This window comes from Misgurnus anguillicaudatus, chromosome 14, assembly GCF_027580225.2.
Source record: "Misgurnus anguillicaudatus chromosome 14, ASM2758022v2, whole genome shotgun sequence".
NCBI classification, from domain to species: domain Eukaryota; kingdom Metazoa; phylum Chordata; class Actinopteri; order Cypriniformes; family Cobitidae; genus Misgurnus; species Misgurnus anguillicaudatus.
In genome coordinates, this window is record NC_073350.2 from 26,290,230 (window position 1) to 26,313,392 (window position 23,163).

Here is a 23,163-nt window from a genome sequence, read left to right on the forward strand (position 1 = left end):
AATTTTCAAAAAGCACAACGCTATTTTATTGCTTTATGTAGCCTAATTTTATTAAAGTACCAATGAACGCTGTAGATGTACAGCGCGTGACCCCATGACTTAATAATGCGTGTTGCCATTGCCTTGCTATTGCATGTTTCTGTGACGAGAATTATGTGATGCGTAAATATGAGGTAATAAGACGTGAACTTAAGCACAAATGTTCTGAGCGTGTGCACAATGTAATTTTGCATCCGATTGATTATAGCAGCTGTCTCTCGCGCAAGGCCAATCGAGGCGCACGCAAGCGTCTGCATTGCCAAATTAAGAAAGCTCTTCTCGCACACAATGCTAATAGTTGTAAAGTTTTCTGAACTCTAAGCAAGCTAAGACAAAACTCTTTTATATCAGTGACACGTGCGCTGCTGGAGCGATTTGCTTGTAGTGCAAACATCTTTGATCAGAAAGACAACATAGAGACGCATCGGTTAAGGTCTAATAGAAAGTAAAGAACGTCAAGACCTTAAAACAGACTTCATGGTCATCACATCATAGCACCTGTCATATTTATAATATCTATATCTACAGCTCCGTCTCTCATATACAGGTATTTATCCTACCTGAAGGTTTGTGCATATTTTCATACCTGTACATTTTAAATTGCCTGTTTTTTATGTACTGTATGCATAAATACAAAACACAATGAATGCATACTATATATAGCTTCATTAGTCTATAAAATTATTAACTCAAGACTTTATCTGTTGTTATCTTTTTGGCATTTTTACTTTTAACTCTAGCCTTAACACTCTCGTATTTTAAAACTGTGGTGAGCATTAAGTTAAAAGCTAAAGTGAGTGGCAAATTTTTATATTCCAAAAACAACATAAACTGAAAAACATATACAGTGAAATATACCGCTACTGTGAAATAAAAGGACTCATTCTGTGAAATGGATTTTTGGTCATACTGCCCACCCCTACTTTTACATTTTTAAGCAAAACCTTAAGTTTGATAGTTTTCAAAGACAACAGTGCAGTGGCGTTAATAATGAAGCAGTGTTTATTTTTTTATTCAGCGCATATAACTTTTTTACTTTGAACTTTTAATGTATGTATGTCACTGAACGATTGGATTATTCATTTAATTCTGAACATTGTCAGTGCTTTTTACCCCATGTCTTTCACCCCCCATCTTATTTTCTCCTTTTGAGAGCATCCCAATTAGTTCCTTTACTGTAAAATGCTGTATAGGCCTGCAATTCTCTTAACAGTGACAATAATTAATTGGCAGTGATTTTAATGTGCTCGATACGTCTGCTCATCAACTCAATTGAACCCACTTCTGTTTTTAAAGTGAAAAAGACTGACAGAAAGTGAGGGAAAATACTCTTTACTCCATACTTATAATTTCTTTAGAAGCCTGATTGTAGCTGTGCTCTATTTTTGGTCTCAGTTTGCATGCAGTTACTTCAAGATCCTTTTTAACATTTTGTGCCATAATCACAAGCCATAAATCACACAAACGGCCTTAAAGCCCACACTACTAATCCTTTTTACCATGCAACTGACTCGTCTTGGTAGACACAACACCATGTACCGTTCTAGAGTAAATGTTGGTGGAGTCTTGGGGTCTTAAGCAGTGGTCACAGCAAGTGTTTCTCCTCGCTGAGACTACTGAATTGAAAAGCTCAGCGGTTGCCAGATTGGCATGCTTTATTAGTCCAGACTCTGAGCTTTTTCTGTGGACTTGGTGGAAGATGCAGTGTCATTCTGTTCGTCTCTTAATTCTCTTGACCAGCGGGTAGCTGAGAGGTCACCGCTGGACATCGCCAAGCAATCAAAACCGCATTTACTTGTCTAAACCCTGTGACACATCAACACTGGAGGGCGTCCCTAAAACTAATTTGCTTTGGGAGGGAAAGGGTAAGCTCGGGCGACTGGCGATGTGAAGTGACCAGTGAAAAACATTCTAGAGTTCAGCAGGGCTTTTTGGTAGTGTTATTGAGACTCTGTGAGCCGATCCGTCTCTGGCGGCTTGTCTGTAACTCAGCTTCTCTGTGTGGATGACTTTTATTATGTGGACTGGATATTGAATTTGTTGCCATCTTTACTTTTAGCTTTCTGAGCATCTTGGAGTTTACCGGAGGTACATTTTATAAATGTAATTTTGGTAGGCCCAAGCAAAATATTGTGCATGTGTTTGTGCACTTTTGTTGCCGCATGTGTATGTGCCTGTAATCACATCTTGGTGAGATGTGAATTCTGCTGTTTATTTTGTACACAAAAGCACACATTTCTTCTTGCAAAACGTCCACTGTCCCCCTGGCAACTGTTACAGAGGGAAGCATTCATTATTTGTGAAAGGGTGCATTACTTTTTTTTTCATTTTATTCTGTTATATTTTCCACCTCACTAGCCTTCTTCACTGTATTGTCCTCTTGTGTACCTTCTGACAATGTAGAAAAAGGTGCAGTAAAGAATTGAAGTATATTTGATGCTCAAGTGTGCTTGTGCTATTTGAATGTTTTTAGTATGTTGCAATATATAACACATTGCTGTAAAAATGCTGGTTTAATAGCTGGGTCGCATCCACATGTGTCATTCTCAAGCTTAGAGATCACCTACTGGAGTCTTTCAAGTGTATGTCTGTGCTGAAACACCTTTCCCTGCCTGCGGGATAGTCCATTTTTATAATGTCTATATGCAGCTAATCATACGTTACTGTGCTAATTATCTCTTGCCATTGACCTGCCTTTGAATGGGTTGCAAGTGGGACATCATGAGTGCAGTACTCATAGGAGCCCAAGGAGAGGTTGAAGGGAAGCAATACACTCCTAAATTCTTCTCTCCTCATTTATGAACTTCTGGTGTATTGTATGAGGTATCTTTCCTTTTGTTTCATAGAGAAGTGGTCATTATTATCAGGGAGGGGATGGTAGTTAATGCCAGTCCTATTACAGATCCTTTGCCAATAACCCACAAATTCTTCTCCATTTGTCGACAATTGACCTCAACAGATTCCAGACAGGAATTAGGCCTTATCTGCTATGAGTGCAGGGTAAAAGTGATGGCGAGATTTTACTATAATCTCTTAATTCTTCCAGATAAGCATGGCGGTAGCACGGTTATATGTGACACAAGATTTATAATGTTTCTTTTATCTTCTTTATTTATGGCTGTATTATATTACTTGACATTTTGCCCCTTTTAGATGTAGCTCACACATTGTCTCTGAAGTTATAGCTTAATCTAAATTATTTGAAGTTCACAGAGCTTTTACATGGTGCGGTACGAATAGGCTCAGTAAGACATGTCTCGGCTCTATTTACTTTAGCTCGGCTTGCTTTTCCACTGCATTTTAGTACAGCTTCGAAATTGGCGGGGATTATAGATTTATCGTTATAGTTGAGCCGTCTCTACTGCTGTGACTTAATCGTAAACTTTAGGTCAGGCACACCTGTGTTAATCAGTTTGTCCAATAATGACAGACAGGAAACAAAGAGCTGGCTGAAGTTTAGGAAGTAGTGCAGCTGGGCATAAAGCCTTTTGCGCTGGGGCACGGTTTGGTTGGGTTAGCTCTAATGTGAGTGCACCCTAATGGTGCTTTTCCATCGCATGGTATCCCACGGTTTGGTTTCGGTCAGGTCGGGTCAGCTCACCTCACCCCAATTTGGCTTGGTTTAGTAACACTTCGGAGTGGGAGGGATTATAGGCTTGTCGTTATATTTATGCTGCCTACTGCTGTGACATCATACAAATGAGAGCGTCGTTGTACATTCCCATACATTTATTTATTCAGTCCATCCAAAAAATTATAATTTACCACAACAAATAGATGTTTGCACATCGCGTTTATCACTACCTCCGTCTCATTCTGTACAAACACCCATGGCGTCAGTCGACGGGCTCCGCTGAGCCTCATTTAAGTTGCACATATTCTGAACCTGTGGATGTTTTTCATCGCTAAAAGGGAGTTTGGGAACTTATAGCAGAGCAGAGATGACAACATGTTTGCTCAAGACAGCGCAGGCTAGCACTAAAGCTTATCTTTTACATTATAGTGATGGTGCTGGTAGTGACGATTCTCTCAGACCAATCAGTGATCTACAGTGTTTTCGCGTCACGTTTTGGTTTTAGCTTGGGTCGCTTGGAACCCCGACCGAGGTGGTACTAAAAATATTGGGTACTAGGTACTGCACCCAGTGAAAAAGCTCACAAAAGTAAGCTGAACCAAACCGTGGGGTACTATGCCATGGAAAAGTGCCATAAGACCCCCCAAAAGTGAGCCTAAGGGGGCGTGCACACCAAAGCTTTTACGCCCGCGGCCGGCGCATGTTTACATTTGATCCCAATGGAAACTTTGCGTTTTTCAAATAAGCTGGCGCTTTGCGTTTTTTTTGCGCTCTGTGCTGAGCGTCGAGAGTTGAACAAGATTCAACTTTGGGTGAAAAGCCTCGCTCATCAATGTCAGTTCTCACACGGCCGTCCAATCACAGTGGAGGAGAGGCGGGGCAAGTATCACAAAAACCAACTGGCTCAAAGCTCAAGTATCACAGCTAAAAAGCGCTCGGCTGAAAAAAAAAGCTGGCATTCGGTGTCCTCCAGGCATTTAACAGTTTTGGTGTGCACAACCCCTAACCGAGCTGTACTATGCAGTGGAAAAGCACCATTAAAAAGAAGAAAAACCTCAGAGGATGTAATGAATTAAACAGACAAGATTTTATATTTTAAATTAAATCTTTGGCATAGGAAAATTGTAAGAGATTTGTACCCTGTTCATTTTTCCTTTAGGGTGTAAGAAAAAAATATTATTCTGTACTCTGAGGGCTTAAGTAACCCAATATGTTAGATGGATTTTAATGACATAAGTTAAATATATAAAGCCAGAAAAGGGCACCGAATGTTTTAACAGTACAGTTATACAGTTTTATTGAAAAAACTTTGAAGTGTGAGCTCAATTTGGGCTGTCCCCAGCACTGTTTGAAAGGTGGATTATTAAAAACATGAAGGTAACAGATGACTAGGTGAAAATTTTTTTTTTTGTGGAAATGTATTTATATGATCTATAACCAATTTTGAAATCCAACATTTGACTTGAGTGTAAATGGGTCTCACTGAGGGAGTTTTTAATGTTGTTTAAAACATCTGCACCTGTTTTTAAACGCTACGGTTAATGCGACTGTGTTAATGAGAAATCTGCATACATTATGCAGTCTTTTTTCTTCTTCCCCCTCTTCAAGGTCTCTTCATAGTTATTTTAATACTTTAATAAGTACTGCTGAACTGTCTGTGAACAACTAGAGAAAGAGCGACGCAGAAACATGAATAATTATGTCTGTCTGGTTTTTAATCTTGGAAGGCTGCACCTGATTGATTTACAAATTTGTGTTTCTTACCATTTCTTCAGTAAATAATGCAAGCCCTTAAACCAAGTCAATCAACAAACTGAGTTCTTTTCAGTGATGATGTTGCAGCTGTTCCCATATTAGTAAAGGTGCAGATTTCACCTTTGAACACTTCCAGCTATTTTGTTTTCAAAAAATGTGTAAAACTGTTTTTAGTTTTGCAACACCTGTTTTCTTAATCATGCTGCTATTAAAATCATTTCCGTTCCTCCTACTGACTAATTGCACATCTTGTAAGTTGTCCGCCTTACTGAGGAGTCATTTCAAGGAAAGGTATAACAATAGCTCAAATGTTCCTTTATAGGAAAGTGCTGTTTTGCGGCGATAACGCACCCCTATGGTGTTCGGGAGATAATTGCCGGATAAATGTGTTCTTTGAAATTCGCAGGTGTAGAATAAAACAAGTCTCAACCATATCAGACTCATTCTATACTACTATCCTCATACAAACATATGTAGTATGTAGTTCTTCAGCTCAATCTTTCTTCCAAAATGGCAGCTTTTTCTGGCTTTCCTCCCTATCGTCCTCTGACGCTGTAACTCCCATAAGCACAGTTCTGTAATTCCCTTCAAGGTTTCACAAGACCATGATAGACTTTTCACGTCATCTATTCTCAATTGTGAGTTGCGACAGTGTTTGCAAACCAATTACTTTAATGGACGGAAAAAGAACACCTTTTTGATTTGCATTTCAGCGCATGTGATAAATTCTTTATCTCATAATTACACTGTAGCTTTGGTAATGGAGTGTATTTTAATGATTCTGGCTTTTGCATGGCAATGAGCTGTGATTGTGACAAAGGAGGTAAGAGAGAGCGAGAGAGAGCGAGCGAGAGGGCACATGCAAGTAAAGGCACAGTTGTGAAGCCCATTTTAACTGACCACACATTTCTTTATAATAAGTGTGCCTAGTTGTGTGACCAGGTCAGCTTTATAATTGGACTCCAGTGCACAAAAGACTGCACCCTTATGCAACATCATCAACCCTAACCTGTCATCATCCATATCTACCCATTACCACTGCACATATATAACTGCACTGTGTATTAAAGGGGTCATATGATGTGATTTCAGTATTAAAAGCTATTTGTGCATATAGAAAATTTGTAAAGTCTTAAACCCAAAGGGTAAAAGGATAAAAGGCCTTTCTAAAATGCCTCATTTCAACACGCTCCCACATATCTATGTCACTGTGTGGGAAGGCTTGCATAAAATTCTGATGTCATGAAAATGCTGTGCTTTGGGATCTGATATTCCAAATATATGGTAAGGGGCGTAACATTTCCGTCAAACGCTTGAGGAATTTGGCCAATCGCAACATACTGGATATTTGGCATATCAAAGCACACTGCACTAAAAATCAACATGTTTCAAAAAGGTGGGGCATAGAGGAGCAACAATAATGTACGTTATGTGGAAAATAATGTGTTTTTTAACCTTATAGGGCCACTCCACTTTTTTTTTAAATATACAAATTTTCCAGCTCTCCTAGATTAAAACACTTAATTTTTAGCGTTTTGGAATCCATTTAGCTGATCTCCAGGTCTGGCCATCCGCGCGTAGCCACTGTCAGTATACTTTGAAAGCTCTGCGGACGCGGAAAAAGGTATACCCTAGGGCTGTAACGATATATCGCGTGTCCCATTAAAAAGGCCTGTCTAAAATCGAATCTGCATCGCTGCATCGCAATTCTGTGTTTCATGCGCAGCTTGTGCATGTACTATAACGTTTTGGTCAGTAAGAAGTCCGTTATCAATCTAAAATCATTATGAGTTTGAGTCGTTTATAACGTGCATTTAAAAAAGCAACACTCGTTAAACAAAGTCATTCAAAATATTCTTTATTATCATAAAAATACCTGAAACAATTTGAAGAACAGCGTTTCTGCACGAGTGCGCCCCCTGGCTTTTGGATTTGGCGGCATTTCACCGTAATTCATTCAAATTCATTCATTGAGAAAACTCACATTTGCACGATAAATCGTTACAGCCCTAGTATACCCGGCCTTTACCTCACCTTCATGTAGCGTGCCCCTTGTCGCGTGCTTGATGTAGGCACGACTCACGATACAACGATGTTTCGGAAAAAGTGAATTGTTGAGATATTTCAATCGTTCATGATCAAATATTGTCATATCGCACACCCCTAATTTTCATACTGTATGACATCTAAGTGTGCCTTATGTGCCTTCAATTATAAGTTTATCTTGATATAATCAACCACAGTAAAAATCCCAAAACATTGATAAGATATTTTGTCATTTTAATCTAAGTGTATCCTAAACCATAGTATGTCTGTATTTTACACTTAAAAACCAGAAGAGGGCTGTCATAATATATGGAGAATTGACATGGACATCACTTTACTGTTCTGTTGTTTCCTCCTTATGGTTTTGTGTAGAGTGAGTATAAAGAGAGACAGAATTATCTCACAGTATGTTTCATAGATGCTCCTTACCCCTGCACATGCACTATAATGAGAGGTAATGGGTTGAAAAACGCTACGGTGTTGGGCATTGTATGATAAGGGGTACATACGGTTCTGGATAAGGGTGGCCTACAGACTCACTGAGGCAGAATGCTCTTGTCAGCAGCACAGTGGTAGAAGATGAGCCAGAGCTTTCCGTATATATGTCTGAGGAGATCTCAGCCTGTCAAGCATTTGAAAAGTGCTCATGTGTATGTGTACACATACTGGCAAACTGTCAGAGTTATTGAGGGTGGGGGGCGGATTGTTTGGATATTGCTTTTTATTGTATGTTTGTGAGTTTGCTTATTTCTCTGTTTGTCAGTTTTGATGGCCTTGTATGGATGTACTGCAGACTCTGAGAAACATCAAGTTTGACTTTCCAGCACTGACTTTATAAATTGGATTTTGAGGGATGTAGGCGTAGATTGGAAAGTGGTGTTGTCTAGCATGTTTGTTTGTATATTCAAGCATGGATTGCCACATGCCTGGGAGACGGCTGTACGTTTTTGAGAGCTATATAATTATCCAAATCTGTCAAAATTCAAATCCATTTTAGAAACAAGCATTAAACAGAGCAAGGTCTGTGCAGATCTATAATTGAAGGTAGAGGTGTGACGGGCATGTGCTGTATTTTGTCCTTAGCTTCAGGTCGCCCGTTTGTTGGTGTGTGGTGGGGTACGGTGCCTAAAACCATTCATCGATCAAGCAGTTGTCTGTGCACCGTTAACCAAGCCTCAACTGTTTCCAGGTTTAAATTGCTGCTGAAACCACAATTAAAATGATTGATTGTTAAACGGATCGATTATTAACAGAGTAAAACAAATGCCTGCCCATCAACAATTGTACGAAGTAAACAAAGAATGCTAAACGCCTCCTAATTGCTCTTGACTGTAGGGTGTGTTATCTATTTACATTATAGGCTGTAAAACATCACGCTGGTCTCAGCATCACGTCGGTAAATTGATGGAGTGATTTTGCGATGCCTTTCATTAAATTGTGCCTGTGTTCTTTGCAGTGACAAGATCAGCATTTTATTATTTAGCATCCTATTTTTTGGCATTTTATTATTTAAGCATCCTGTGGTCTTGTTTGTAATAAACTGCTTTTTATATTTAGACTCACCTAGGGTTGCAACGATTAATCGTGCAAATGTGCGCTTTCTCAGTGAATGAATTTTAATGAATTATGGTAAAATCCCGGCACATCCCAATGACAGGGGGCGCTCTTGCGCAGAAATGTTGTGCCACGGAAGAAGTAGCATTACAAACGCTATACCAGGAAATGTTTATTGTATTGGTATTTTCATGATAATAAAGAATATTTTGAATGATTTGTTTAATGAGTGTTGCTTTTTTAAATGCACGTTATAAACGACTCCGACTCATAATGATTTTAGATTGATAAGGACTTCCTACTGACCAAAAGTTGTAGTACACGTGCAAGATGTGCATGGAACACCGATTCGATTTCAAAAGCATTTTTAATGGGACATGCGTTTAATCGTTGCAGCCCTAGACTCAGCCTTGTTGCTAAGGGGCAGAAAAAATTATTACCACACTATAAGTGTACATACTTGTATGTAGAAGTCGACCAATTTATCGACCGGGTTATGGAATATTTTAAAAAATCATCTTTGGCCGATTTTGTTGCAAAATTAGGCCGATTAATAGGCAGGCGCATCTGCGGGCATCTAAGCGTTGTTGTAGAATTCATTTAGGGATGGGCATTTTCCAGTAATTTACTATTCGAATATTTAAGCTCCATAAAGAACGAATATTCGTTTATATAAATTATGTTAATTAAGACATGCATGTTTTGTATTTTTCATTTTGTCATAATTTCACAGAAGGCTTATAATTAGGAAATATCCACAACAAGCTAAACTTATATTCTGTATGTATATATATATATATGTATGTATTTTTAAGTTGAAAACATTGTAAAAAATATATTAATTTTTTTAATTCTTCTTAAAAAATATCCTACAGAAAAAAGGCGTTAAAACCCCATGCGGAGCGAAGTCTGAGTGAAACCCTTAGTTTCAAGTCGGTCGTTAGTATGAATTCATTCCTGTTTGATCTTACATACATTATATTATACCCAATATTATACACTAACCCCAAATCTAAGCGAAGTTTGAGGACTTGCGAAGTTTAAAGTTTGAGGACTTGACAAAGGCTATCATCATTTAAACAGACTCAAAACACCAAATAAAAAACACATCTACATAAACGACTGCTCAGTCGCAATATTATCTTCTCAGTTTAGTTTGACATGTATTTGTGAATAAAGAAAACCATATTTATCCTACCTGCTTCGGTGAAAGCCCGTTCTTCTGACTAGATACAATAATGCCGATGCTGCGGAGAAAACTCTTCCTTGTGATGGTTATCCGATAAAAACAACAGACGGATTGAACAAGATTGAATATCTGTATTAACATTATTTTACAAAGAACATACTGGCTCGATACATTATTGTTGACTGTGCAAAGTTACTAACGTTAGCTTAATTTAACAACATTTCACAAAGATGGAGCTTTTAAACTCAGCTTAAACTGCCATGTGCAGTCATCCGGTTCATTTTCGAAAGAGCACCGCATATAATAAATGTTCTCCGTTTCATTTCGTTCTCCATGTCTGTCTCGTTATTAACAAAATAAAGGAGACTTTATAACAGAAAGCTACAAATCTCTCATGATGTGTTGATGCGGGTGGCGGAGAAGGACGTTTAATAACACGTGACCCCTCACTGAGCCAGTGGCCAAATACGGCGCGGCGCACAAACCCGGAGATAAAAGGAAAAACTTAAATTCGTCTGCAATCTGCATTGCCAAACAATCAGAAATACATACGAATTAATGTTCATGTATATTTTACATTTAAGGCTGTAAAAGACAGTATAGATGAAATGAAAAAGCATTAAATAAGTCGTAACCCTTTGGTGGCACATTAAAAACAAACAAACATTCGAATAGCATTTTTTAAATTCACTTGAACATTTTGAGTTTACTCTCTTCATTCACCCGTGAAAACCGCATGTGAAATTCTAGTCATCGAGACATTCACGCAGAAATTTGCGTCATGGAAGGGGCTTTTGCGACTCTGCTTGCAAATTAGGCGGAATCGCGTCAACTGCATTGCACTAAATGCCTCATTCGCGCCGCGAGACTTCCAGACCCGCGTCAACGCTTGACACTCACGCTTGACGCCTCTACCGCGGCTGGTGTGAACGTAGCATAACACTTTCATACAGTTTTGCGTTAACTGTTACCCAGCCTGAATTGGTCACACAACGCATCATATTCGCGAACTGACTTCCTTGGACAGATCTGTTGTTTCAATCGTTCATTCAACGAGGTCGCTGTCAGCACAATCCATCACTTACAGCACCTCATAAATGAGAATGTAAATGTGCTTTGAGAGAGTGTTTAGAAAGATTTGCCCAAAATAACAGTCTAAACTTTTACGTTTACTATCTTAACTTCATGATAATAATATATCAGGTCTATCTTTAAGGATTTTATCCTACAAAGCAATAAAAACCACGGTAAAAAAACTGAGCAAAGACCAAGAAATGATGACAGCCTAGTGTCAGATAATATCTTTGTCTGATAAATGCATGGTGCGGAGTAGGTTGTAAAACTCTTCAGAAAGACCAGTCATCGTTTATTATTTTTTTAATATACTTTGGCTTAAATACTGACATTTTTACATTTAAAATATCTGCTAATGATGAGGACATTTTGATTATTATGTACAAAGAAAATTGTCCAAACATACCGGTCAAGAAAATTGGCATCATATATCGGCCATCGGCTGCCCTGATTTCTAAATATCGAAATCTGCATCGGCCAGAGAAAAAAACATATCGGTCGACCTCTACTTGTATGTACTTGCTTCTATGCATGACCCTAGTTTCCTAAATGCACAGTTTTATTGAAGTGTGAACAGAGCAGGAGGTAACACATCAGCTATAAAAAGCAGATTACTCTCGCCCCCAAGAACATGTTTTAATGGTGATGGTTATGATGTTGCCAGATCAGGCAAATTTGCTGATGACTGTTGGGAGACTGGAGAGGATAGCCGCTCTTATCAACAAGGCCTCTTGTCTCTCAAGTGCTGAATTCTCTCATTGATTAAGATTTTTTCAAACCATGAGAGATGAAAAGCTAAGATCCGTCCTTTTCAGAGCATCATTGAATGCACTTTTTTTTTTTGAGTCTTCCTAAATAAGGTTTTTGACAGTGCATTGGAAGCATTTACTTACTCTCAAAAAAGAACTGTAACTTTAAAATGTCTGTCTGTCTTAAGTAGTATATGAGTATAGATATTTTACTTGGGCATATTACCAGAATGTTTCTGATATAAAATTTGATCCGACAGTTTAACCTTGTTCATTCAGTTATATAACACATTTTTAACATAAGCATCCAAGACAAAATTTCCCTGAATTTGTAGCCCTCTAGATGGCACTGGAGAGCTGTAGAAACAAGCCCAGGATCAATGGATGATCGTCTTCTGCTGTTCGTTCAGTCAAAACTGATGTATAATCTTACATGCTACACATTTCTGCTTTTGTCACCAAGTTTAACTCTGTCCACACATCTTTTGAAGGAAAGTATTTTACTTATTGTATGCCTTGAGTCAAAGTTAATACGATTCCCTTAAGCACACATGTTCCTCCATGTATTTCTTGCGTCAGATAACTGAATAAGTACTGATCATGTAGTGAATGATGAGAATTTACCTGTTAGATGTTAAAGGTCCTGTCAAATGTTTGTTTCGGTGTGTGTCTTGCGTTTCTGTAGACTTCTTTTCTTTGTTAAAAAAGTGTCTGATAGTGTTGGGGAAAAACTTAATGGGTGACAGACTTTGAGATTTGTGTCTTGTCAAAATGTCTGTTTTTGGCACCATGCAATTGCAGAGTTTGACTGAAGTCTCCACTGGGATCAAACCCTTTCTCATAATAAAACTTCTCCCTCTAGTAGTCCATCACCTCAGCTGGATGACAGCATTGTATTGTTCTTAAATCAAAGGAGCCGATGTGCAATTATTTTAAATTTGAAAGGTTGAAGTTTGTTTTATGAAGTGACTTCAATGTTTTTTGTAACCATTTTGCCATGATTTGTTTTTTGTCATTTTTTGCTTTTATTATTTTGTCTTTGATAAAGCAAAGGACTCGCAAATGCTATCACAGATACCAGTTGGAGGTTTGTTGTGTTCTTCCATTGCCTTCACAAATGAAGGTCAGCAGTATCTGATTCTATTTTTGAAATGGAAATTTAAAGACTAATGGGAGTGTTGTTCCGTTCACGAGGAGTCGGTGCGTCTAACCGAATATAGATCACCAAATTATTCTTCGATTTGACATGATAAAAGCTACTTAAACTCTGTTTGGCATTCATAAGTACCTCCTCAAGATGGTGATTTAGTACACAACAACGAGACATTAAAAAGTGGGATAGAGAAAATAAAAGAAAAGGAGAAACGGAAAAAGCAGGCCTCTCCTAAGCCCAAAAACTCAGGCCCCAGAGCTCTTAATTACATCACAATGCAGAAAAGAGAGCCGAGCCAATGCTACCATGCTCATTTGCATTATGCATTAAGGTTAGCCTTTGTGTTGATGAAGAGGGCATTTCTCATTTACTTCCACTCTTACCTTTTAATGCCATTTTTAAAGGCACTAAATGGAGACGTTCTGCGTGGTTTGTATCTCAATAATGCCAGATCTTGTTTAGATTTTACAGACATCGCACTCGCACCATACAATATATGATGAATCATTACGACAGAGGACAGGGGAACGAATAAATAGAAATAGGATGAGGGGAAGTGGACCGAGGGAATGGACAATGGAGTACGTTGATTCTTGGTGCGAGACTATTGTACAAAAACACACTGACATTTGAAGTCATTAAAGGCCCCATACACGCATTCACTTTTGAGCTCTTAGATCTTATTTTCTCTCCGAAGTGGGCCTTTGTGTTTGATATCCGGATGTGGACATCCATTCTCTCTGTGGAGTCTGTAATTGGGAGTCAGAACTAAAGTGCTCCCCAGTGGCTTGTCCACTAGCAGACCATCGTATGCCCAGGGCAAACATATTCCTTATGAATTCATCTCCAAGACCAATACTCTGCAGAGTAACCCAAGGAGATGAAGTTTATTTTGAAAAAGACACATATTAAACTCCACAGATGAAAGGAGCATATATTTTTCTGAGTTTGTGCTGAGGTGCAGTTTAAGAGAGAAAACCACATTATATGCTAGTACCTTCTGGAAAAGCCCGGGGCTAAGCACTTTATTTTAAAATCACTACAGTGCCTGTAGATACCTGTGTACTGCTGCAGAAGGATGCTTCACAACCAGTTTGCCAAGAGAAGAAATCTTCAAATAAATTAAGTTGGTTACACTTGAATTTGAAATTAGATTCATATTTCCAAACAGAATGTCATCAAATTCCAAAATGCTACTTTTAAACCCTTGAAGGCTTTTAAAAATCGTGTCCCTTCCCTATGGAGTCGTGAAACTACTTACTGTAAGTACGCATTGTTCACTGTAGTGGTTTGCAACCACAGATTTAAAAGATCTTTTGCATAAAAAGTGACACTGCCCAGTATTCTGTTCAGCATTAGGGTTTAATCATCATACATTTCTGGATAATAAATAATTGGCACTTGCTTCCAAGTGTTAGGTGTGTTGAGGCCAAAGTCTGCATCCCTCTGGTGTAAGATTACTCCATAATCATTAAAGGCTGCTTTGCTGGACGGCATTCGGTGAGTGTGTGTCAGGGCTTCTTGCATCTTGGGGTTCGACGGGTAATGATGATTTGGCTCATTATGAATCATAACGTGAACCAGGGGAAAAACTAGCCCAGAAATGACACTCAGGAAAACGACCTGGGCAGACGGCCATGCTTCCTTGGGATTGACCACCCAGATGCGCACACACACTCTCTCTCTTTCTCTCTCTCACATACACACACACATGCACGACATATTTATTGTTAATATAAACATATTCTTTTCTGTAATTTGTAAGGGAATATGATCACAATTTGTCTAATTTTGTTTTTTGATAAGGCCGTACAGTTAAAGAATATGACTGTGAGGAAGGTGGAGCATGTCCCAGATATTTGCTCCACAAAAAGCTCAGCACCTGAAACATTAAATGAGCTCCCCTAGGACGTAGCAGTGAAATCAGATCTTGGAGCAAACAGTAGGAAGTCATGCACACACATGTCTTAGAGGACTGGACAGTGTTTTCCTTCACATTCGGGGAACTAGGGCTGTGTCTGAAATCGCATACTGTGACAGTAGGTACTAAATTAGATGAAGTACCTACTCATCGACCATTAAAACAGTAGGTACTAATACTATATAGTATGAATATGGATTGCATGAATGAATTCCGACATACTACATCCACCATGTTAATACATCACGTGACATACGTCGTCATAACAACAAGTTAGTCGTTAACTGGAATGACGACAAGCGCAATTTAACCACAAGGAACAGCTGTTTAATATATGTATTTGCATTTATATCACAAAAAGACATTTTTATAATTTGAAAATATACTAAGCTATGCATTTTTCAATCTGGATGATAAATTAAGTTCTCAACGGGTCGACCCGACAAACCCGACAGGACGGGCAGGTTTGGGCCGGGTTCGGGTCAAAAATATAAGCAAATGACTCTGGTTGGGTTGGACCACGGGCTTAAAGGATTAGTCAATTTTCTTTAAAAAGTCCAGATAATTTGGTCACCACCATGTCGTCCAGGATGTTGTTGTCTTTCTTTGTTCAGTCGAGAAGAAATTGTTTTTTTCAGGAAAACATTCCAGGATTTTTCTCATTTTAATGGACTTCAATGGACCCCAAAACTTAACAGTTTTAATGCAGTTAAAAATTGCAGTTTCAAAAGACTAACACTAACCCTAACGATTGTCATTTTTGGCAAGAAAAATAAAAATATGCACTTTTAAACCACAACTTCTCTTCTTCCTCTGGCTGTGTGACGAGCCAGCGCGACCTAACGTCTAGAGGTCACAGATGACATATGGGAAACTATGCCCCAGTGTTTACTAGTGTGAAGAAAGAGTACCGTTCCGAAGTCGCTGTATGTGGACTGATACGAATTAATGTCTTTGTGTCAGTGTATTGTTTAATATGGTCCACAAAGGTGCGTTTCATATATGTAACACGTGACCTTTCGACGTCAATACGCAATTACGTGAGGTCGTGCTGCCGCGTCACAGGACAGGAGGAAGACGAGAAGTTGTGGTTTAAAAGTGCATATTTTTTATTTTTCTTGCAAAAAATGACAATCGTTTCGCTAGATAAGACCCTTATGCCTTGTTTGAGATCGTTTAGAGTCCTTTAAAACTGCAATTTTAATCTGCATTAAAACTGTTACGTTTTGGGGTCCATTAAAATGAGAAAAATCCTGGAATGCTTTCCTCAAAAAACATAATTTCCTCTCGACTGAACAAAGAAAGACATCAACAGTCTAGATGACATGGTGGCGAGCAAATCATCTGGATTTTTTTTAAGAAAATGGACTAATCCTTTAATCTTTTCCGCTCGGTGAAAAAAAATATTAGTCATCGCTGCTGTTCACCGTAAAGAAAGTCTGGCTGCTGCGTGCAGCGTTCATCACGGAAAGGGGCGGTGGCAGACCTGACGCCGCTGCATGCACACTTGTAGCCTGGAGAAGAAGATGGAGTTGGAGAAAAGTAATCTTGCTGCAGGTGAATTCACCGTCGCCACTACAGGAGGGGTAGCCGCTGGCTGGGTACATGTTTGAGTTCTTATTATTTATTAATGTGTAATTTTTATTTAAGGCATATTTATATAGCCTATTTATATATTTAAAGTTTATTGTTTCAGTTGTTTGTATTGTTAAAAGGCGTGAACATTAAAAGTTGATTTGAATTCCCGTCTGCTGGTCATGATAATACGTGTATGAGAAAAAAAGGTGGAGGGGCGGCGACGTCAAATAATCGTCAGATAATTGTTGTTGATGTGTCGGGTTACAGCGGGTCCGGGCTTTAAAAGCCACGGGCTGGGGCTGGTTGTAATTTTCAGGCCCATTGAGAACTCTAAAATTAGGCTGTTATTTGGCTCCCAACAACACATTGTGGCATTCGATGGTAACTCGTTGTTAATAATAACTACAGGAAGCTGAACAGGTTGATGGCACATTTTTAAGGCTTTTTTATTTAAATGCCCACAGTTTCTCTCCACCCTGATTGGATGGGAGAGGGTCTGGCATTTTAGAAGTATGGCTGACCTGTCCTTTAAATGGATGATCAATTCCCTAAGCATGTCTGACATTTGCTTATGCGCTGCTGTTTTCCACTTGCATGTAATTATAGACAATATTGCAGAGGACAAAGCAGAGAAAGAAAAAGCAGGGGATGGGTTGAGCTTTGTCCAAGTCGTTTTATTGGAACAAACAAATCATCAAACAAAGTTCTCTAAAAGTCCAGTCTGTTGATGCTCAAAGGCAGAACTTTTAATATCGTCTCTATATCTGTTCTAAAGCATAATATACCAAACCACACTCATGCAAGCCAAACCAATGCATACAGAGTAATCAGAATTGTCTAGACCAATATTTCTCAGCCTTTTTTGTCTTGTGCATTATACAGCCCCAGCAATGAGGCTCTCTTTACATAAAATTCATAACATTAATTATAACTAGGTATTTTAATATATTAAGACTTATAAATAGTTAGGCCTTTAGAGACTTATAAATAAGTCATTTTCTCAACACTAGATATGTATAACCTTTGTTAGGACATTAGCATGTACATTTATGCATTTGGCAGACGCTTTTATCCAAAGTTACTTACAGTGCATTCTAAGGTATACATTTTTATCAGTATGTGTGTTCACTGGGTTCGAATCCATGACCTTTTTTGGGAATGCTCTCTTCCATGCTGCAGCAAAATCCTTGATTATTACGCCAGAATGAGAGTATAGTCCCTAGCCATATCTGCCTAGAAAATCACAACTTTAAATTTTCTGTTGGTCTTAGTACATGATGTAACTACAGAAGAGTCAACTTTTAAATAGGAAAAATATTGAAACTCTTTGGTTATTTTTTTGCGCAATGCTAATGGTCTAATCAGATTCAATGAATTGTGCTAAGCTATGCTATAAGTGCTAGCGCCAGACCCAGAGATCAGCTGAATGGATTACAAATAGATAAAAATGAAATGTTTAACTCTAGGGGAGCTGGAAAATTAGCATATTTTCAAAAAAAGTGGAGTGTCCCTTAAACCCTGGTTGCTTCTGAGGGACCGTCCCCTTAATTAGTATACTGTAAATCACTTTGTACAAAACGGTCCGCCAAATGACACGGTAACTAATGAGAATCTGGTTCGCACTACCTTAAGGGGAGTGATAGCTACAATTACCAAAGGAAACTAGGCTTCATGGTTTATTAATGTCATAACCTGCACAGGGTTGATCTAATTGGCCTGTTGTCAGGCTCGAAGGGCTCAGCATTAAGCAGACAGGTCGATCCATGACCCAGGGCATGCTTCAGGATGTTTACTTTTGCTCCTGTGATTCCTGACACAAGACGCCACCAGGTGATTGGAGCTTCTGCTCTGAGACCACGAGGCTGCTTAATGTGAGACTTTTGTAGTTTGATGTTGATGCTTCAAGCCATATTCATGTGTCAAGAATCTTTTGGATAATACGGGTTTGAAAGCGTGCACTTGATCCAGAGTGAGTTCCCTTTATCCACCACTTTTATCTTTTGTTGTCTATGGCATTTTATTTTACTTTTTCAAGTTGCGGCACCTTCAGTCAGAAATCCAGCAGTGTGCGATGCTACAAAAGTACGGTGTGTTTATAATTAAAGTTATTTTTTGAGTGAATATGGGCAGGGAGTGCTTTGTCAATATAAGTTTTTTGGCTTCGTCCATCTTTGCTTTTTAGTACAGAGAAAAGTCGTGCCGTGTCCTTTTTACCTTTATTTCACGAGTGCATTATCCAGTATGTGTTGTCATTATTTTGTAAAAGAGAATGCAAAAAGCTAATATTTATCACCATGGTGATAAAGGACGAAGTAGAAAAGAGAACGGTAGTTGGCGAAAAAGAAATGGTGTGAGTCTTTTAGTGGGAAGAGCTAAACTTCTTGTATGTGATGATTAAGACTTCAGTCTCCCGTGGAGGGGACAGCCAGGGCAGCAGCCCACAGGCCCTGGGCACCATGGGTAAGGATGGAAAGGGCCGATCCTGCGGTGTAATGGTCTGGAGCTGCTGACCGTGTCTGTTTCCCGCTGGCAGTGTTTGTCTGGCTAGAAGACTCCACAATTAGTAGTTTCCTCCATCACTCTGAATTGTTTTTAGAGTAACTTTTTAGTTCACAGTGAAAACCTGTGCAACTATCTGCAAAGCCAAATATCTCATTTACAGATCAAATAGCGTTAGACATTTTCATTGAGTTTTTTTGTTAGCTTGATATATTTCTTAGCTCACTGTTTTACTTGACCAAATTTGCTAATATTTGTGTTAACTGCTTTATTTAAGGAAACTGTTCAATAGCCTTGGCAATTGACAAGTACTGACCAGATTAGGGATGTTTGTATTGACTATGTCATTATGAACATCCCTAATCTGTTCACTACTTGTCATTAACCGAAGGTAAGAATTTATGACAGATTAATACTATCAGTTTAAAGAAAAACATATTTGGTGGTAATGCACAATGTGGACGACACGTGCCTACAGACATTTTGCCACTTTTATATCCTTAATTTGTGAATGGCCTCACCATAAATATCTCTCTTTTTGCACAAACTTTTTGAAACATGTCCTGCTTTAAAAAGGTCACTGTGGTAGATGAAAAAGAGACAATCTGCCCTCTTTGGATATTAATCCTCTAGACTGATCGCATGCTCAGTGATAATGCAATGTTGTGTGAAAATTTGATAATGTTTAAATCCTAGTTCTGTTGTTGATCTGTTGCTGCTGTTTGCACATTTAAATGAAATAAAATATTTATATTGTTTTTACCGGGTCACAGAAAATTGTTAAACTGTATTTTTACTCAATGACAATTTAATATTAAAGGGGACATATCATGAAAATCTGACTTTTTCCATGTTTAAGTGCTATAATTGGGTCCCCAGGGCTTTTATTAACCTAGAAAATGTGAAAAAGATCAAGTAACTTAGTTTTGGTAAACCATTCTCCACAAGCATATGAAAAAATAGGTCATTGAAATTTGGCTCTCCTTGTGATGTCAGAAGGGGATAATACCGCCGTTTAATCTGCACTATCCAACCACGGCACTGCCATTTAGTGCAGAGGTCAGTTCATTTGCTTGTTAGAGGACACACCCAAAACGGTAAATTTTTGCTCACACATACAACATGGCAATTTTAACATGCTATAATAAATTATCTGTATGATATTTACTTCACATATGTACTTTGGGACACCAAAGATTTATTTGACATCTTAAAGTCTTGTGAAATGTACCCTTTAAAATCTTATAAGTTAATGGTTAACGCTCAGTTAACAAGCTGCGGTTGTCGGTCGGGATAATTAACTGAAGTGAACATCCCTAGACCAGATGTTATTTTCCTTGTCACTACAGATATTTCACCAGCTTGGTGAAAAATCATTGATATCTAGCAAAATCTGGGCTGGTATTGCAGTCATAGCAAGCTTTACCTATGCTCAGAATCGCCCAGCTTGTTGGTGGAAAATCAGCTATATGAATTGTTTAATAAGCAAATGTGTAACTACTAAGTGAATTGTGTAACCACAGCTAAATGCATGTACTGTAGGTCATCACTTGTAGATTGTTTTTGGTGCTACAGGCCAAAAATAAAGCCTTTTTCTATAAAAACATCCAGGAGCTTTCTTTTTGACCTTCCTCTCTTTTTGACTCTTCTGAAGTCCTCTAATTGTTTGCATGTGTAGGTCCTGTTGGTTGCGCGTTCAAAGCAGCCAACACTGTTTCCCTGAGGTCTAAAATACATTTGAACTGCTTTTCTATCTGTGTGGAAAACACCCTAAAAGGCGTAGTTTTTATCTCGGTGTAATAAACAAATGTGGTAATTCTTTAAAGTGAGATTGATCTTGCAGGACCACATTATGCACATTAAGCAATAGAGGTAAGAAGGTCAGGGTATTTGATCCCTGGGTGAAATAATCTGAAAAATAACACGCATTAACATGCAGTGTCTGGTGGAGAACCTCAAACATCATTTGATTGGAAAGGTGAAAATGTATTATTAGCATGATGCATACAAATGCAAATACACACATGCATTATAATCTGTCTACAGGCACATGAATTGGAGAATGCATATTAGTGTTTGTTTGATCTGTAGTGTACTGTGTGTTAAAAAAATGTGCATAAATATATGGCATTCAGACTTGAATAAAATTAGGGGCGTAGACGTTTTTTTTTTTACAATTAAGTAATTTATGTGACCCTCTGCCTGTGAAAACCCATCTAAAGTCATTTGTAGTGATTTATTGTTTTCTAAATAAAATCAGTTTACGTAAGCCCTTTTCACACAGACATTACGGAAAATGCATCCAAGAATTGTCCACGATCGTTTGATTTTTGGTTCATTCACAATGCCAATGATTTTCCGGAATCTGTGCGTGCATTCACACAAATGCCGTAAAGATCCTGTAAAGACATGTGACGTGTTTAAAGTCCTGCACTTCGTAGTTTTTTCTCTGCAACGTCTAAAGTTTGCTTATTATCCGTTATTTCTCCCACCAGAAACCACTCGCGTGCATTTTTGTTTAGGATAAGACTATAATGCTGCGTTTACACCAACCGCGTTTGAGCCATCAAAAAATTGCGTCTACCGCGCCTAGTTTGCCGCTTGAACAGTTTGAATGCATTCGCGCGTCTAGAGCGAAATAGATGCGCGGTAAAAGCAAGCATTTGACACGCGTCAGAGGCAAAATCCGTTTCTTGTGGTAGGGGCAAGTGCTATGTGGTTATCTGTTTGCAAGATGACTGATGTTGATTGTGCATTTATCGAGAGAGTTACCGGTTTGTATTTGGTAACCTTACTATAGGGGAAAATAAATGGGGCGGGTCGATAAACGTCACGTGACTCAAAAGTGAAATGTGTATTACAACTTACTAGGTTGCCTCACTGACACTCTTCCAAGCAAGGTCCTTTTATTCCTGTCTCTATGGAAATAAGAACTTGTGTCGTATAGCTCCGGTTGACTGCTTACCGACAATGTCAAGCGTTCTTTCAGGTTGAATGAGTGACTCCAGGCGGAGCTGCCGCCACAGCAGCAAGCAGGCTCCTGATTGGTTAATGTGGCGCGAAATTCCGCCAAAGTACACATTTTTCAACTCGGCCGTTAGCCGCAAATTCGCGTCAAACGCAAAATGCACAAAAAGCACCATTCACGTGTACCGCGCAAATGGCGCGAATTTAGCGGCTGGCTAGACGCCTCATTTGCGCCACGAGACCTCCAGACGCTCGTTAACGCATCTTCACATTGACTTAACATTGAAATCACTCGCGCTTCACGCCTCTACCGCGGCTGGTGTAAACGCAGCATAAAGGAGTGCGTGACGCCCGGTTCTAGTATGCTGATGAATGATCTCGGCTCCAGTGGATATTTTACGAGCTCCCTAATCTCTGCTTCAGTCCAGTTTTCATCGTGAATGTTAATCTGCACGTAAATCCTTCATTTTAAAGAGCTGAACCGTAACTTAATTTGTTGCGATGACACGAACGTCCCCACTACGGCACGCAGCTTAAGGCATTTTTTCTGCGACTTGTTCATACAGAGGGCTTTACAGGAATGTTAATGTTAGGCTACTAGGTCCTTTTTCCTGGAGCTATCCAAGAACATTTACAGGACGTGTTTGCGTTCACACAGAAGCCTGTCCAATAATTTTACAGATTTTCCAGTGACCAAAGTGCTGTGTGAATGAGGTTATAATGTAAAGAGCATTCTGTGAAAATATGACCTTGATATCTTTAATATTGACGAGTTAGGTCAAGTCAAAGATTGAAATCAATGGAAGGGCAAGGCAAGTTTATTTGTATAGCACATTTCATACACAGAGGTCATTCAAGTGCTTTACATAAAAATAAGAAAACAATATAAAAGTGAAAAAAAGTCAAAATAAGAATATGATTGAAATCAAACTTTGATACCCTTAATCTTATAATTAGATTGTCAGCATGTATTTCACAGACAGGATATTGTTTTTCTTGTTTGTAAATTGTCATTTTTTGTTTTTTAGTAAGATTTTTGCTATTAATTAATCGATTAAGCAGGAT

General features: G+C 38.7%; 1 protein-coding gene across 4 annotated transcripts in view; it reads left to right on the forward strand.

Moving 5' to 3' along the window:
- diaph3 (diaphanous-related formin 3) overlaps positions 1-23,163 on the forward strand; it is a 391,776-nt gene that overhangs the window by 57,718 nt on the left and 310,895 nt on the right. The gene's annotated exons all lie outside the window — the stretch shown is intronic.